Source organism: Vicugna pacos, chromosome 16 (genome assembly GCF_048564905.1).
Source record: "Vicugna pacos chromosome 16, VicPac4, whole genome shotgun sequence".
Lineage (NCBI taxonomy): Eukaryota > Metazoa > Chordata > Mammalia > Artiodactyla > Camelidae > Vicugna > Vicugna pacos.
Window position 1 is genome coordinate 10,533,996 of NC_133002.1, and position 7,975 is coordinate 10,541,970.

The 7,975-nt window shown below is 38.6% G+C and overlaps 1 protein-coding gene across 13 annotated transcripts in view; it reads right to left on the reverse strand.

Moving 5' to 3' along the window:
• LOC140685442 (U3 small nucleolar RNA-associated protein 18 homolog) overlaps window positions 1-7,975 on the reverse strand; it is a 61,525-nt gene that overhangs the window by 1,844 nt on the left and 51,706 nt on the right. For 10 of the 13 annotated variants that reach the window (XR_012060278.1, XR_012060277.1, XR_012060270.1 and 7 more), the window contains one exon: window positions 4,221-4,319. The exons of 1 other annotated variant lie outside the window; for it this stretch is intronic. The gene's annotated coding sequence lies outside the window, so the exon portion shown is untranslated. Of the gene's footprint in view, window positions 1-3,666; window positions 4,320-6,390; window positions 6,786-7,975 lie in introns of those variants that run through there. 2 more of the 13 variants (XR_012060264.1, XR_012060266.1) reach the window with 2 other exon arrangements.

Below are 7,975 nucleotides of genomic sequence, written 5' to 3' on the forward strand. Positions count from 1 at the left end.
GATCCAAGAATAGTTAAGACACTTTTGGAGAAGTAGGGGGAAATTGCCTATCAGAATTCAAGACTCACAAAGTGATGGTAATTGATGTAATTATTAACTATTGGCATGAAGATAGAAAAATAGATCAGTAGCATAAAATAAAGAGCCTCTAGAAATAGATTCACACTTACATGGAAACTTGATGCACAAGAGGGTTTGCATGGACAATCCAGTGCTACTGGCAGCTGCTGGACTAATTCGTTTTTTAGCAGTAGAGACATTTTCCCTTCACTAAATATGTTACATACATAAGAAAAGTTTGATCATAATATGTTATAAATTAATAAAGTTATTTCTGATTTTTTAATCCACAAATCATTTAATTATTTCCAAGTCTCATCAGTTGAAATGGGAGTTTAATTGATACATGCAAATTTATTTACCAAAAAATACTAACAAACTACGGGTGAGGACATATAGCATTCATTGCTGGTGGGAATATCAGATAGTACAGACGCTCTGAAAAATAGTGTGGCAGTTTCTCATAGAGCTAAAATACATTCACCATACAACCCAGCATCACACTCCTGGGGATTTATGGTAGAGAAGTGAAAATCCATGTTCACACAAAGACCTATATGTGAATGTTTGGAGAATTTTTACTTGTAATGATCCCAAGCTAAAAACAATCCACATGTCCTTCAGCGAGTGAGTGGAGAAACAGACTGGGCTCCATCCACACAGTGGAGTACCACTCAGCAGTAAAAAAATAACGTACTTAGATGGATCTCGAAGGGCATTATGCTGAGTGAAAAAAGCCAGTTGCAAAAGGTTACACAAATGGTATTATGCCATTTATATAACATCTTGTAAGTCAGAAAATTAGAGGGAGGCAGAACAGCCCAGTGGTTGCCAGCAGTTAGGGTTGGGGGAAGATGTGACTATAAAAAAGGTGACTGATGGCCACACCAATCTATACAGGTGATAATGCTTCATAGAACTACACACACACACACTCACACACACACATACATTGTGCTTGTTAAAAATCATTGAATCCAAATAAAATCTATAGTTGAGCTGTAGGATTGCACCATTGTCAGCTTCCTGCTTTTAATAACACACTATGGCCATGTGGAATGCTGTACGGGGGCAGTCTGAAGAATGGTACCTCAGAACTCTGTACTATTTTTTCAACTCCTTAGAAGTCAAACTATGTTAAAATTTAAAGACCCTTTTATAAATTGCAGTAAATAAAAAATATACGTTAGACTAATGAATCCAATACCACCCAGTCCATATTTTTATGGCTGATATCATAGCAAAGAAAATGGTATCATTGATGAGTTTGCGATGTGCATAAGACGCACCTAGGAATGTAGCTGGTGAACAGACTTTCTTCGACTTTAGATACTCTTATTTGAGTCTGTTTGTGTGTATAAGGGCGGCTGTGTGAGTATTTCTATGGTCAAGGCTGCTACGAGGACTGGTCACTGCTACTAAAAGCAGCCATCACTTGTTTTCATGCTTTAACTCAGGAACACAGTTTTATTTGTAAACAAGTTTTGGTTGCTAAAAATTCAGGGCCCAGTTTGTTCATAGTATAGGATGTTGCCATTAAAAGACAGTGTTGGTCAGCTCTCACCAGGCTCAGCTTGAGACAACAAATATTTACTCCAGCGCCGCAAGTAGGCTGGGAGTCTGCGGGTTTTCCAGCTCTGCTCCCAGCTGTGGGTAGACTGTGGGCAGCTCCATACTCCTCTCGTCCTGGACTGTGGGTCTGCTTCTCACGCTCTCTCATTCCGAGACCCAGACACCCTCAGGACATGCTATTCTCAAGGCAGAGAGAAGGAGCAAGAGGGCTGGTAGGACCTTGCCGCACCTCTAAAGCTTCTGCTCAGATACAGCATAGCTCACCTCTCCCCTTCCACTAGCCAAAAGCAAGTCCCATGGTCAAGTCCAAAGTCAGTAGGGTGGGGGTGGGGGGGGATGGAATTGTACTCTGTCTACAGGGAAGGACTGCAAAAGCAGGAAGGGGATTAATAATTGTGCACAAATAATATGACCAATCCCACATGATTAGTGTTAAGTCCAGGACATTACAGCTTCTTTTAAAAGTGATGTGTGTGGAAATGGGATCAGTTTATATGAGTTACGTGAACTCAGTTACTTGAGTTACAAGAATTCAGAAGTGAGATCGCAGAGATGTAAATTAACATAGCTACTCAAATTGGAAAATGAAATCACACTTTTTTCCCCCACAGAAAGTAAGTCTGATTTGGATGATTACTTTGACAATGAATGTGGACTTTGCCAATTAGGTTGTATAGAAGATGCTTCCCATTAGCCAACTGAGCTAAATTTGTAGCTTCGGTGCTTTAACACGCACATAATTAAATCACATGATAGAAAATAACCCTCCAAATTGTAACCGATGTATTGAAATTGTAAGATGTATTGAAATGAATAATATTTTCATTTTCCCAAGTCTCTCTGAGTGTATTGGGTCTTCAAACACGCTTCTACATGAAAGATATATTTGCTTATCATTTGAAAATCCTAATGAAGACTTTTTGGTGTAATTCTTGAAAGTGGAGCAGAAAATAACCTGAGAAATCTGAACAAGAACACCTGCTCTTCTGAGCCAGGTTATTTCCAGTTCTTTGCTGTCAACAAAATTGAATGAGAACCCAGTTAAGCCGTCAGCTGATACAACATCCAAAACAATTTTCTGTGATAGATCATTAGGTTTTTGGTGAAACCTGAGGAAGTTCACAGAATTAAGAATCTCTGCCCTTTAAAATCTTCCATTCCTATCTATTAACATGAGCAAAGTTGCTCAGAGCTCTCATCTATAACAGAATTAAAGGATAGAATTGATGCCGAATCCTGCCTCAGCCAGGTAGTAACAGGCACCTGTGGCTAACTGATAACAAAAAAGCCCCGTCAACCTTGCTGAGCTGCCTTTGCAGTCAAATTTCACTTTTTATATATAATAATTCTTTATCAGCAGGGAAGGTATAGCTCAGTGGTAGAGTGCATGCCTAGCATGCACAAGGTCCTGGGTTCAATCCTCAGTACCTCTGTTTAAAAGAATAAATAATAAATAAACCTAAATTACCTGCCCCCCATAAAAAAAAGTTAAAAATTTTTTTTAATCTTTATTATATTTATGTTGTTTTGGTCAAGTGGATACTAATAATTGCTGTTGTCATAACTCAAAACAGAAGAAAATGTTAAATTCTTGGAGCCTTACTTTCATAAGAAATTCTAAAACATGAATATTTCAATTTGTACACATATTTTTATTGCAGAAAATATGACTGGGAGAGCAGTAGAAGACTTTAAATAAAAAATATTTTTAGAGAGATTTTATGAGCTAAATCAAATAGAACTATAAGATAAATGAGAAAAAATAATTACATAAAATTTTGGTTTGTCAAGGAAGAGTTTGAGTATTCTTAAGATGGTTAACAGTAATGCATGATTGTCAGAGTGAGAAATCACACCTGAAATCCTAGCTGTAAGGATCCAGCCACCTGTGATTGAGATAGAGCTGATGATAGATAGACAGACAGACAGACAGACAGACAGTAAGTCTCAGCGCCCCAAAAAGAAATCCTATAGGCATTACTTCCCTCCAACCCACCTCCAACCCCACCCTGAGCCTTGGGCAAACACCAGTTTACTTTCTGTCTCTGTGAATTTGCCTATTCTGGACATTTCATATAAGTGGAATTATACAATATACAGTCGGAATGTATCCTCAGATGTGGAATTGGTGAATACAGAACCCACGGATACGGGGAAGGGGCAACTGTACTACACTATTTTATATGTACAAGGGCTTGAGCATCCTCAGATTTTGGTGTCCCCGTGGGGCTGGGAGAGAGAGGAAGTGGGAGTGGGGGTGCTGGGACCCATCCGTCACAAACACTGAGGAATGACTGTAACGAGGAGGAAAGTACAACCGTAAAGAAGCTACGTATAAGTCATAAACCTTAGTGCTACAAACAACACTGCAGGCAAATATATAAAGTGCAAGAGTCCTAGAAATACAAGAAGATGTTTATTAAAACCTTAAGAGGAAACAAAATTGGTTGCATTATCAGGATAAGCTAGAATATGCTATAGTAGCGAATAAACCCCAACATCTCACGGTCTGTAAAGTTACTGTAATGAAAGAGAGGGCTGGAAGTAACATGGGGTGTTCTAAAAGTCCAGGCCTCGAAATGGCTCACCTCAGTTTCAACCAGGTTCTATTAGTAATCAAATTGCAGCCGCGCATCCCCAGTATAACTCCCAAGTCTGAGAAATGTGGTTTCACTCTTCCTTTTCATCTAAAAAGAGGAAACAGTAAACACTTTATTGTTGTTTTTTTTTCAAACTAGTAATTTGAAAAGTCTAATAAAATCAATATGCTCTTGGCAAGACTGATCAAGATGTTTTTAAAAAAGTGAAAATGTACAAATAAATAAAATCAAAGATAAACAGTCCTGGATGGAAAAGGCGTCTATATCTGCAGGCGTGGCGGAGACACAAAGGAAAGAAATGACCATGAACAACTTTATGCCACTAAATTAAAACATATGGCCAAGAAGGACAACTCCTAAACCCACAGAGCACGCTGAAACACTCAAGGAGAAATACAGCAGAGGATCAACCCATAACCATTCAAGAAATTGAAGAAGTTGTTAAAATTTTACCCACAACACCCTCCCACCTGACCTGGCCCAGAAAGTCTAATATGTGAGTTGTATAAAATATCCAAAGAACAGATAATCCCAATCTTACATACACTGGTCCTAACAATGGAAAAATGCACTTCTGTTTATGAGCTTGACATAACCCTAATACCAGTATCAGACAAGGGCAGTGCATAGAAGGAACAGTATAAGCCTAGCTCACAGATAAACTTATGCAAATGTCCTAAATCAGTTGCCACCCAATTCCATCCAGCAAAGCACCAAAAATATCTGTATGCTACACTCATCCCTAATTAACACTTCGTCTGAATATAGAACTCTGTGCTGAAAATCACTTTCCCTCAGAAATTTAAAGGCATTTCTCCATTGTCTTCTAACTCCTAGTGTTGCTGTTAAAAAGTCTAAATCCATTCTGGCTCTTGATTTTTTTCTGAAATACGCTGTTTTTCCTCTTTGGAAATTCACAGGATCTTCTGCATGTTCCTGGTTTTCTAAATATTCATAATCAATGCCTTTTTGTCAGTATTTTCACTTTTCTTGTGCTGAGCGTTTGGAAAGCTCAGCAAACTGATGTCCTTTCATTACTTTTTTTTGGATTATTTCTTCCTCTCCCATTTGCTCTATTATCTCTTTCTGGAACTCCTGTTATTTGAATGTTGGATCTCCTGAACTGGCAGTCTAATTTTATTATCATTTCTATCCTGTTTTTCCTTTCTGGGTTTGGGAGTTTGTTGTTTGTTTTTTGTTGTTGTTGTTTTGGTTTTTGGGTTTTGGTGTCTTTTTGTTTGTTTGGGTTGGGTTTTTGTTTTTGGGGGTTTTTTTGCTTTATTTTTGGGAACTGTTTTTCACCTTAACCTTCCAAGATTTTTATTGAGTTTTTTTTTCCTGGTGTTACATTTTTAATTTCTAAGAGAGCATTCTTTTCTTGTTTCAGAAAGTGTCTTTTTGAAAACTCTGAGTATATTAATGTCAGTTCTTTTGAAGACATTCCATTACGATATTGTTTCCACTGCCAGAAAAAAAAGAAGGAAAATCCTAAATCCAATTCACAGGATAACAAATTAACATCTTGGAGCACAGTTATATAATTAGATACTTTTCAGCAATTATAATGAATAAACCAGAGCTACACATTTGAATGTGGCTAAATCTCCAAAACAAAGGGCTGGGGGAAGGGGGAAGATAAGCTGTAGAAATATATATACGTTTTAACTCTATTTATACAAGATTTAACAGTATGCAAAAACAATATTACATGTTGTCTATGGGTCCATACATACATAGTAATCTTAAAAGTCATGAAAAGAAATAATAAACTCCAAATTCAGAAGAATAGTTATAATATGGGAAGGGCATATGTGGAATACATGAGAAACTTTAACTGTTATTTCTAATATTTTCTTTCTTAAGTTGAATAGTGGGTGAACAGGTTTTTTGTTTGTTTGTTTTTTGGTTTTGACATTTTAAAATACTCATTATTATGTTTTCTATTTATATAAAATAAGTGAGAGGATGATTCCAAAAATAAACTTAAAGTTTATAGAAGGATCAAATTGTATTTAAAGTAGAAATAGGAAACCTGAGAAGTCAGGTGTTTGCTTAGAAATGTTAGCAAAAAATAAAGATAAAAAATAGGACAGCAGAGAAGAGATCAACAAGACCCCAGCTATCATTTACAATATGTAATAATCTAGTTTTGCTTAACTTAACCATAAAGGGCCAGAGTCCTAAACATGACTGTTAAAAAAGTAAAAGTCAAAAATCAAAAGGAATGCAACAGAAGGGAAATTGTCTAAGCAGTCTAAGATGACTTCCCTTATTATAATTCTAAAAGTGTGGCTATATTGACATCATTTGGAAATCGATTTGTGTGGTACTTTTCATCTGCCCTGGAAGTATAAGTGGAAGAGGCGGGAGACAGAGACGGAACTTTGGACTGTACATAAACGTGAGTGTTCTCCCAACTGTGTGCCCTAAAATCTCTTCATTACTCTGAACACCTGGTGTTTTCTTCCCGCCAAGCAGGCGACTGTCAAGGTGAAATAAGCCAGTGTGGTCCTAACTTGCTTCTCCTGTCAGTGCCCCTCCATGCAAGTGTCCCTAGAACGAAAGATGAGAGAGTTCATTCTCCTAATGGCATTCCAGTCTAGCTGTTAATGGTCATCTCTGTGGCAACCTCTTCTGCTGTCCCTGCCCCCTCATACCACTAGAAAGGAAAGAGATGGCAACAAGAAGGAACTAAAGCAAGGTGTTCAACAGCACTAAACAGATCTTTCCAACAACGGCAACAAATTAATTACCCTCCCCACCCCACCTCTTCCCACTCCCCAGAGGCGCACCCTTGCAAAGGTACTACTAGCACCTTCTTCCAGTATTTACCTCTATATTTTTAAGTAAAATAATTAAACGGCTATTTTGTGACTTCCCGAGTTTAGAAACTACTTATTGATTTCCTATCATAAAAGATGAGTATTCAGGATTCTTACACAGATCCTACCGCAGTGCCCCCATCCATTTCTCCTTTCCAGTAAAAGATTTGATGTGCATGATCATTTGTCCTGGGTCACATGAGATTTGGCAGCAACTAAAGTGGCCATTCCATGATTGTGATCTAGAAAAACCGCCAGCAAGAGGGAGAAGGCCCCAGAACACTGACCCTGAAATGTCCCTTTGTGGCACTGGGGCAATGACCACCTGGGGACAAAGAAGGGCGCTGGGATTGCTGATTGGATGGGAATGGGTGGGGGGAGTGGGTGAGGAGGTGCTTTGACCAGAAAAAAGTTGAGAATGTGCGGAAACAGTTCTGAAGGAAGGGAGGGGGAAAGTACTGGGGCCACAACAGCAGACAGAATGCCATGGAGTTGCTGTCTCTTGCCCGTGAGTTTAATGACAAGGTTCCTCCGCTTTGGATGCCAGCTAAGCAGGAGCCGGCAGGGCATCCCCTGACTTTGCAGCCCCGAGTACAATCACAGATATTCTTGGGCTTGACTTCCATCCAGAGACTAGTCATTTGATGCAATTGCCTGTGGTCTGAAAAACAAACTCCCACCCAAACACATTGTACTCGGGGAGATTGCAATCTCAATGATCATGTCTCCCAGGACTCAGGCCCACTCTGACCACAGGATCTCTCTAAAGTCACGACTGACAGAAGTGTGCACAATTCTACCATGTAATTTTTGTCTGGGAAGTAAAATACTTCTGTCGTTACATCATTTTCCTTAGCATAGAGATCCCTTAAAAGAATAAAGCGTGACCAAGAGCCTTTCTCAAAGCTAACTAGGGAAATA